Source organism: Glycine soja, chromosome 7 (assembly GCF_004193775.1).
Source record: "Glycine soja cultivar W05 chromosome 7, ASM419377v2, whole genome shotgun sequence".
NCBI lineage: Eukaryota > Viridiplantae > Streptophyta > Magnoliopsida > Fabales > Fabaceae > Glycine > Glycine soja.
Window position 1 is genome coordinate 31364282 of NC_041008.1, and position 11332 is coordinate 31375613.

General features: G+C 38.8%; 1 pseudogene; it reads left to right on the forward strand.

Annotated features, from left to right (window-relative positions):
- The first annotated feature begins 435 nt into the window (after positions 1-435).
- Positions 436-3621, forward strand: LOC114420577 (annotated as a pseudogene).
- Positions 3622-11332: the final 7711 nt, after the last annotated feature.

Sequence of the window (11332 nt, forward strand, 5' to 3'; positions counted from 1 at the left end):
AATCATATTTAGTCATTGATTGAAAGTTACAATAAACAATTAATGTATTAATCTCATTTTTCCTTTAAGAAAATAATCGTTAATTTAGTTAAATCAAATTGAAAATTAATGAAGGATTAAATTGATCGCATTAATACAATTTTTAAAATAATTTTAATATTTCACTTTAAGCACTGATTAAGGATGAAATATTTTTAACAACAATTAAGCATATAACTTAAGAAATACATGCATACACTACTATAAAAATGTGTTTCTATGAACTTGATTTCACGTTGGTTGAGAAAAAATTGTCATAGAATAAAACACAGTGGTATTTTTATAAATAAATAGAACCATTTTATAACAATTTTCCAAAAACCGTCTTAAAAACTATCATTACACAATGATTTTGCTAAAATCGTCTTACAACACCACTCTAATATTACTCAAATCAAACAAAGAACACCACTTGTCTCAGCAAACCTAATACTTGACATCAGTGGCCAATTCCTGTGGGTCTATTATGGCAACAACTATGTCTCCTTCACTTATAGGCCCGCATGGTGCAGCTCTACCTATTCCTCCCTCGCCTGATTCGACGGTTACGGAAACTACTTCTCCGCCCCAAAACTCAGTTACAACAACAACTCGTGCGGCGTCACGTCGGACAACACCGTCACCACCACCAGTGACGAGCTCAAGCAAGACATCGTCTCCCTCCAATCCACCAATGGCTTCAACCCTAAACAAAACGCCACCATTTTCATGCTTCTTATTCTCTCGCGCCTCAAACTTCTTACTCCAAGGCCTCGCCACCGGTGTCATTGACATGATTGGTCTTGGTAGAACTAGAATCACTCTCCCTTCGCAGCTTACTTCCGCTTTTAGCTTATGTAGAAAATTCATTGTCTACCTCTTATCTTCAAACGACATCACTTTCTTCGGTGACAGACCTTAAATTCTTCTCCCCAACGTCGACGCTTCTCAGCTACTCATCTTCACGTTGTTATTAATTAACCCCGTTAGCCCCACCTTCACTTTCTCCCAGGGAGAGCCTCCTATTGATGTAAAATCAACAAAAAGACGGTGTCGTTAAACACCACTTTGTCGTCCATAAATAGCAAAGGCGTTGGTGGAACCAAGATTAGTTCTGTTAACCCTTACACTGTTTTTGGAGGCTTCTATCTTCAAAGCGGTGACAGAGGCTTTCGTGAAAGCTTTCACTACTAGGAACATAATGAGGGTGGCTTCTGTGGTGTTGTTTGAAGTGGGCTTCAATAGGGAGAACGTGCTCGCCATGCAGTTGGGCACGGTGATGCCAACTAATGAGGTAATTCTTATATAACTCTAAAGAGGACCCATGGTGCTTTGTGGAAACATTCTTCTTTTCTACCCCAGCTTAATGCGACAATGGATATATGGCACTATCCTTTAGAGAAAAAAACTACATCCAGTTAAGTTACTACTCACAGGATAGATGATCGAGGTTGTACCCGAATCAAATAAACATTAAAAATACAGTATCTAGGAAGTGATCCTAGGTCGTCTCCCAACGAGCAATGGTCAACCAAACGTTCATAACAGATAGTAGGAAAATAGTAACGAATTGGGGGGGGAGGGGTGTTTGCTTTTGTAAATTAAGCAGTGAATAGATGTGAATTAGAAAATATCAAAATTAAAACACGTTGCTTCCCCAAGCAAGTTTCTTATCCTAGGTTACGAGAGTTTATCCTTTATCAGTTCAACCACTTAATCTAACCCTAAATTAAATTACTAAGCGAAATTTAACATAAGAAATTCATTATGTGATTAAGCAACACATACACCAATTAATCATGAACGATCATTAAGCATGAACGTAAATTAAGCGCAGAGACAATTAATCAAGCACTAAGCATGCATGAATTAATAGCAACAAATACAGAGTAATTGGTGAAGAGGAAAAACTGATTAGAATTTAATAGTAATAATAGAACCTCAAAGAGAGTTGTGCTTGATCCTCAAAAGAAAATGACGCTGGAGACTTAGCCTTCCATTAATCAATAGAATAAAATAAAATCTAGATAAGATAAAATTTGGTAGAATAAAATAGTCTGCTCTCTTCAAGTCCAAGCCCAATTCTAGATTCAAACCCAAGCCCAATTTTGGATTCAAGCCCAATTGCTTATAATTCTCCTGAAATTAAATAAAAAACACAAAATTAATCCAGTAGGCCCAAATGATAAAACTGCATAATTAATTTGACAATTAAGGCTAATCAGTAATTAAAATGGTGACAAAAAGGGTTAAGAAATATGAGAAAATGATGACACATCAATAGATAATGGTGTGAATTTGGCTTGATTTTCACCAATGGGTTGCTTTATAGAACTTTCATGCGGTATTTGTTTCATATGGCTCAAACTAGCATTTGACTTACCTTTAGGTGAAAAGTTGTAAGCATTTTTCTGATAATTGGTACAATTGGAACACTTTGTTGTAGAATCTTTGGAAATCCTAACTTGTAATATATGTACTTTGAATTTTAAATATGGTATGTTCTTTTTGTGATTGATGTTTTATCGTGTCATTTGTAGCTAAGGGAGGAATGACGGAGGAAGTTCCTGGGATTGAAGAAGTTATTGAACCTAGCCTCCAACATCATCACAATCGTATCTCTCTCTACTTCTTAATCTTATGGGTCTTAAGATATTTAGTCTTGATTATAAGTATTATTATTGTTGTTATAATTATACATACACCTATATACATGTTGTTATCCTTATTCTTATTGAATTTCACTTTTTCTTTTTTCTTAGCCAATCTACCTAACATCCCTAGTAGCATCTCAAGACTTTTTAAAAATCCTAAAAATAATCTTTGTTTTCAAATTTCATGAACTTGGATATAGACTCAAGTTTACTTAACACCAATGTTGGATGTCTAAATTAAAATCAAACACTTGTCTACAGGGTTGACTTGTATTATGGTTGTTGATAACCTGGTAGGGTAAAGCACTACTAAAAATATAGATTTAACATTGATATGCTAACATTGGTTTTTCATAAAACTAATGTTAATGAAAACATGGTGGTATATTTGTAAATAAATCGGTTTTCCAGAAACCAATGTTAACAAATTGATGTTAACATCGGTTTTTTTTTAAAACCAATGCTAACGAGCTCGGTTTTTAAAAATGCCACCCTAATATCCAGTTACTCTTTCGCGCTACCCTTTCTTCCTGTCTCCATCTCAACCGCGCTTTGTTCCTCTCCGTTCTCGCCCTGCGTTCTCAGGTCTATTCTCTTCGTTTCACCTTCGTTGTCACTACATCTCTCAGTCTTACCTCTTCTCACTGCGTTGCGTCTCATGTCGTTAGGTACATTATCATAATGACAGTATAAACTCTGAAGTTATGTTGAACAACTGTAGAATGACATTATGGTTAGGCATTCTTCATTTGGCACTTGAAGTTAGACATTCTTCATTAGGCATTATGAACTTTGAAGATAGTGTGGCATTATGAACTCTGAAGTTAGGCATTCTTGGTTAAGGCAATTAAAGTTATTAATTCTGTTCATGTTATTTTGGCAGTTGAAGTTAGGCATACTCCTAGATAGTGTGGCAAGCATCGTGGACCAATTCTTTGTCATTCAGTGAGTTTCTCTGTTCAAGTATGGCTTAATTCATGTGCATTTCTGGTTACAACTTATAAGATAAGCTATCTCCTAAAGATTTCTGGTTCAATTGAAGATGTTGCCTTAAAAGTTCTAACTGATAGGTGGTATGATACATGCAGGACCCATGCTCATGTGGGATCTTCATATATATGTGATGAATGTATTGGATTATTATCTTGTGAAATGTTAGATATTATGTTGTGAAATTGAAAATTGTTTATACTGAATTATTACCCACTATACAAATCATAGTTAGGTTGTTTGAGAATTCGATGGTATGGTTCTTCATTTATATATTTATCCCATTGTTCTCTTTCATGTTTTGTTTGTTCCCTATTTGTTTGATGCCTATGGCAGAATTAGTTCAAGGCTACAAGTATTTATCAATTTGTTGTGTTTGTGAAGTTTCTATCTAATGTTTTTGTGAATGATGATTGATACAAGTGGTGATTGAGTTGTTTATTGGATAACTGCTTTGTTTTTGGATCGTGTTGACTGTGTTGGAGAAGTTTTTATCCATACACCCTCACTCTAAGGGGAACGAGTAACTATGGATGCTACCTAGGTTGGCTGCTAGTTATCAGTTATCTTTGTGTTTTTAGAATAAATAGAGGTAGGTAGATGTAGTACTATTCCATCCCTACCTTTTTCCTGCTTAATGTAAATTACTCATATTCACAGTTAATATTAGATTAGTATGTAGTGGTGATGAAGTTATTGCTTAAGAATTGTTAGTTAAAGATGTCTAATATTCAATGTAATTTGTAGGCACTTCTTGGTTTTTTTGTTTGCATCGTGATCACAACATTCATTTTTGGATATTATACTGATCATCATCACAGGTACATTTGTTTTTCATTAAGTTTTGATGCTCTTGTTTGTTACCAATGCTTTTATTACTAGTTGATTGTGATTAATGAGTATTGATTTATATACAAGTTATGTTCATGATTAGTGAACCTTAGATTCTCATTTGAGATTTAATACAATGATTCTTGCAGACAGTTTGTATTAATCGTTGTATTGAATCTAGAATTGTCTGTTTGGATAGTTTGGGAAGAGTCATATTTTTATGGCACATTCATGCATAAAGGTTAAGTTTATTTTCTTAAATTTGATGGAATTTCCATAGAATGCATTTCTCTTTGTTCTCTAAGTTCTTACTTGATTGTCGTGGAGTTAATCTCATCGCTTTCATGTCAAGTACTTGGAGATCAATGCGAAATGCTGCCGAAATTTTGTCAAATTTAAGAAAAGAGACTTAACCTTCACATATGAATGTATACAAAAAAAATGTCTTCCTGAATGGCATAGGGCCACACCTTTAATGAAAAAGAGAGATTGTCTTGCATAAAAAAACTTTATGAGTATCACAAAGTTATTAATTAGATGGATCGAAGTTGGGTGAACACAAGTCACATGAGCCTTGCATATGAGGAAGACATGAAATAGTTTTTGGAATTTGCCTCTGAAAAAAGTCAACCGGATGAGGATGGAAAATATTTTTGTCCTTGTATAAACTGTTTGAACAGGAGACGACAACTACTCGACGACATACGGGAACATCTATTGTGTGATAGGATTAAGAAGAATTATATGACATGGATATGGCATGGTGAAATGGCAAACATGCAGAGGGAGTCCATGTGAAACGGTTGATGTACAAATGGGAGATCTCTTAGAGGAAATTGTTAGTGCTTAGCTCTACTGAGTTTTAAAAGATTGGCTAAGATTTTGTTAAAACATAAGCACTTAGACAATAAAGGAAAGCTGGAGTTGCTGCACATGATGTCCAACGTTATGTCAAGGAATAAGATCGGGCTGCACAATGCACAAGGCAAGATAAAATGTCAAATGAAGAATTGAAGCTGCAGGATCCACGATGTCGGATACAATGTCCAGGACATCCTGCCCGAAAATACTGGAGTTGCTGCACAATGCACAAGGCAAGATAAAAGAAGTGAAGCTGCAGGATCCACGATGTCGGATACGATGTCCAGGACATCTGGCCCGAAAATACTGGACACATAAATCTGTTATATCTTTAACAGATTATTGTGCAGTTAGCAACAGATAAGATGATCTATCTTTAGGAACGAATTAAAAGATAATTAAAGTTCGAATTACAAACTAGAAGAGTTCGTTCAGGGATTAAAGATTAAAGATAAAAACTAAAAGATCAAACTGTATCTTTTAGATCTTTAAGTGCAGATTTTTTCAGAAGAATGATAGATCTCATCCAGCACAAGTTGTTGCAGCCCAGATACGCACACTGCTATATAAACATGAAGGCTGCACGGGTTTGTACCAAGTCCGGGATTGAAGAGTTATTTTGTGAGTTTTGGGACTTGAGTGTTTTGTGAGCCACCTTGATGCTACCCTAACATCAAGTGTTGGACCTGAGTGTGTAGAGTTGATCTCTATTGTTCAAAGAGCAATCTCTGGTGTGTATTTGATTTAATTGTAAACACGGGAGAGTGATTGAGAGGGAGTGAGAGGGGTTCTCATATCTAAGAGTGGCTCTTAGGTAGAGATTGCACGGGTAGTGGTTAGGTGAGAAGGTTGTAAACAGTGGCTGTTAGATCTTCGAACTAACACTATTTTAGTGGATTTCCTCCCTGGCTTGGTAGCCCCCAGATGTAGGTGACGTTGCACCGAACTGGGTTAACAATTCTCTTGTGTTATTTACTTGTTTAATCTGTTCATACTCTCAAATATAATCTGCATGTTCTGAAGCGTGATGTCGTGACATCCGGTACGACATCTGGCATTGGTATCAGAATTTCAATTGGTATCAGAGCAGGCACTCGAAATCACTGAGTGAGATCTAGGGAGATAAATTCTGATGAACATGGAGAAAGAAGGAGGACCAGTGAACAGACCACCCATTCTGGATGGAACCAACTATGAATACTGGAAAGCAAGGATGGTGGCCTTCCTCAAATCACTGGATAGCAGAACCTGGAAAGCTGTCATCAAAGGCTGGGAACATCCCAAGATGCTGGACACAGAAGGAAAGCCCACTGATGAATTGAAGCCAGAAGAAGACTGGACAAAAGAAGAAGATGAATTGGCACTTGGAAACTCCAAAGCCTTGAATGCCCTATTCAATGGAGTTGACAAGAATATCTTCAGACTGATCAACACATGCACAGTGGCCAAGGATGCATGGGAGATCCTGAAAACCACTCATGAAGGAACCTCCAAAGTGAAGATGTCCAGATTGCAACTGTTGGCCACAAAATTTGAAAATCTGAAGATGAAAGAGGAAGAGTGTATTCATGACTTCCACATGAACATTCTTGAAATTGCCAATGCTTGCACTGCCTTGGGAGAAAGAATGACAGATGAAAAGCTGGTGAGAAAGATCCTCAGATCCTTGCCTAAGAGATTTGACATGAAAGTCACTGCAATAGAGGAGGCCCAAGACATTTGCAACATGAGAGTAGATGAACTCATTGGTTCCCTTCAAACCTTTGAGCTAGGACTCTCGGATAGGACTGAAAAGAAGAGCAAGAATCTGGCGTTCGTGTCCAATGATGAAGGAGAAGAAGATGAGTATGACCTGGATACAGATGAAGGTCTGACTAACGCAGTTGTGCTCCTTGGAAAACAGTTCAACAAAGTGATGAACAGAATGGACAGGAGGCAGAAACCACATGTCCGGAACATCCCTTTCGACATCAGGAAAGGTAGTGAATACCAGAAAAGGTCAGATGAAAAGCCCAGTCACAGCAAAGGAGTTCAATGCCATGGGTGTGAAGGCTATGGGCACATCAAAGCCGAATGTCCCACTCATCTCAAGAAGCAGAGGAAAGGACTTTCTGTATGTCGGTCTGATGATACAGAGAGTGAACAAGAAAGTGATTCTGACAGGGATGTGAATGCACTCACTGGGAGATTTGAATCTGCTGAAGATTCAAGTGATACAGACAGTGAAATCACTTTTGATGAGCTTGCTACATCCTATAGAGAACTATGCATCAAAAGTGAGAAGATTCTTCAGCAAGAAGCACAACTGAAGAAGGTCATTGCAAATCTGGAGGCTGAGAAGGAGGCACATGAAGAGGAAATCTCTGAACTTAAAGGAGAAATTGGCTTTCTGAACTCTAAACTGGAAAACATGACAAAGTCAATAAAGATGCTGAATAAAGGCTCAGATTTGCTTGATGAGGTGCTACAGCTTGGGAAGAATGTTGGAAACCAGAGAGGACTTGGATTTAATCATAAGTCTGCTGGCAGAACAACCATGACAGAATTTGTTCCTGCCAAAAACAGCACTGGAGCCACGATGTCACAACATCGGTCTCGACATCATGGAACGCAGCAGAAAAGGAGCAAAAGAAAGAATTGGAGGTGTCACTACTGTGGCAAGTATGGTCACATAAAGCCCTTTTGCTATCATTTACATGGCCATCCACATCATGGAACTCAAAGTAGCAGCAGTGGAAGAAAGATGATGTGGGTTCCAAAACACAAGACTGTTAGTCTTGTTGTTCATACTTCACTTAGAGCATCAGCTAAGGAAGATTGGTACCTAGATAGCGGCTGTTCCAGACACATGACAGGAGTTAAAGAATTCCTGGTGAACATTGAACCTTGCTCCACTAGCTATGTGACATTTGGAGATGGCTCTAAAGGAAAGATCACTGGAATGGGAAAGCTAGTCCATGAAGGACTTCCTAGTCTGAACAAAGTACTGCTGGTGAAGGGACTGACTGCGAACTTGATCAGCATCAGTCAGTTGTGTGATGAAGGATTCAATGTAAACTTCACAAAGTCAGAATGCCTGGTGACAAATGAGAAGAGTGAAGTTCTAATGAAGGGCAGCAGATCAAAGGACAACTGTTACCTATGGACACCTCAAGAAACCAGTCACTCCTCCACATGTCTATTCTCCAAAGAAGATGAAGTCAAAATATGGCATCAAAGATTTGGACATCTGCACTTAAGAGGCATGAAGAAAATCATTGACAAAGGTGCTGTTAGAGGCATTCCCAATCTGAAAATAGAAGAAGGCAGAATCTGTGGTGAATGTCAGATTGGAAAGCAAGTCAAGATGTCCCACCAGAAGCTTCAACATCAGACCACTTCCAGGGTGCTGGAACTACTTCACATGGACTTGATGGGGCCTATGCAAGTTGAAAGCCTTGGAGGAAAGAGGTATGCCTATGTTGTTGTGGATGATTTCTCCAGATTTACCTGGGTCAACTTTATCAGAGAGAAATCAGACACCTTTGAAGTATTCAAGGAGTTGAGTCTAAGACTTCAAAGAGAAAAAGACTGTGTCATCAAGAGAATCAGGAGTGACCATGGCAGAGAGTTTGAAAACAGCAAGTTTACTGAATTCTGCACATCTGAAGGCATCACTCATGAGTTCTCTGCAGTCATTACACCACAGCAAAATGGCATAGTTGAAAGGAAAAACAGGACTTTGCAAGAAGCTGCTAGGGTCATGCTTCATGCCAAAGAACTTCCCTATAATCTCTGGGCTGAAGCCATGAACACAACATGCTACATCCACAACAGAGTCACACTTAGAAGAGGGACTCCAACCACACTGTATGAAATATGGAAAGGGAGGAAGCCAACTGTCAAGCACTTCCACATCTTTGGAAGTCCATGTTACATTTTGGCAGATCGAGAGCAAAGGAGAAAGATGGATCCCAAGAGTGATGCAGGGATATTCTTGGGATACTCTACAAACAGCAGAGCATATAGAGTACTCAATTCCAGAACCAGGACTGTGATGGAATCCATCAATGTGGTTGTTGATGATCTAACTCCAGCAAGAAAGAAGGATGTCGAAGAAGATGTCAGAACATCGGGAGACAATGTAGCAGATACAGCTAAAAGTGCAGAAAAGGCAGAAAACTCTGATTCTGCTACAGATGAACCAAACATCAATCAACCTGACAAGAGACCCTCCATTAGAATCCAGAAGATGCACCCCAAGGAGCTGATTATAGGAGACCCAAACAGAGGAGTCACCACAAGATCAAGGGAGATTGAGATTGTCTCCAATTCATGTTTTGTCTCCAAAATTGAGCCCAAGAATGTGAAAGAGGCACTGACTGATGAGTTCTGGATCAATGCTATGCAAGAAGAATTGGAGCAATTCAAAAGGAATGAAGTTTGGGAGCTAGTTCCTAGACCCGAGGGAACTAATGTGATTGGCACCAAGTGGATCTTCAAGAACAAAACCAATGAAGAAGGTGTTATAACCAGAAACAAGGCCAGACTTGTTGCTCAAGGCTACACTCAGATTGAAGGTGTAGACTTTGATGAAACTTTCGCCCCTGTTGCTAGACTTGAGTCCATCAGGTTGTTACTTGGCGTAGCTTGCATCCTCAAATTCAAGTTGTACCAAATGGATGTGAAGAGCGCGTTTCTGAATGGATACCTGAATGAAGAAGCCTATGTGGAGCAGCCAAAGGGATTTGTAGATCCAACTCATCCAGATCATGTATACAGGCTCAAGAAGGCTCTCTATGGATTGAAGCAAGCTCCAAGAGCTTGGTATGAAAGGCTAACAGAGTTCCTTACTCAGCAAGGGTATAGGAAGGGAGGAATTGACAAGACTCTCTTTGTCAAACAAGATGCTGATAACTTGATGATAGCACAGATATATGTTGATGACATTGTGTTTGGAGGGATGTCGAATGAGATGCTTCGACATTTTGTTCAACATATGCAATCTGAATTTGAGATGAGTCTTGTTGGAGAGCTGACTTATTTTCTGGGACTCCAAGTGAAGCAGATGGAAGACTCCATATTCCTCTCACAAAGCAGGTATGCAAAGAACATTGTCAAGAAGTTTGGGATGGAAAATGCCAGCCATAAAAGAACACCTGCACCTACTCACTTGAAGCTGTCAAAGGATGAAGCTGGCACCAGTGTTGATCAAAGTCTGTACAGAAGCATGATTGGGAGCTTACTATATTTAACAGCTAGCAGACCCGACATCACCTATGCAGTAGGTGTTTGTGCAAGATATCAAGCCAATCCTAAGATAAGTCACTTGGCTCAAGTAAAGAGAATTCTGAAATATGTAAATGGCACCAGTGACTATGGGATTATGTACTGTCATTGTTCAGATTCAATGCTGGTTGGGTATTGTGATGCTGATTGGGCTGGAAGTGCAGATGACAGAAAAGCACTTCTGGTGGATGTTTCTATTTGGGAACCAATCTTATTTCATGGTTCAGCAAGAAGCAGAACTGTGTGTCCCTATCTACTGCAGAAGCAGAGTATATTGCAGCAGGAAGCAGCTGTTCACAACTAGTTTGGATGAAGCAGATGCTCAAGGAGTACAATGTCGAACAAGATGTCATGACATTGTACTGTGACAACTTGAGTGCTATTAATATTTCTAAAAATCCTGTTCAACACAGCAGAACCAAGCACATTGACATTAGACATCACTATATTAGAGAGCTTGTTGATGATAAAGTTATCACACTGGAGCATGTTGACACTGAGGAACAAATAGCAGATATTTTCACAAAGGCATTGGATGCAAAACAGTTTGAAAAACTGAGGGGCAAGCTGGGCATTTGTCTGCTGGAGGAATTATAGCAGCTACTGCTATCTGAACGTGCTCAAACGTCTCACTTAACATTAATAGCACGTTCACTACTAAGCCAAAACAAATTCGACCGTTGCTTCACACGTCCCTCTACATTCCTCAT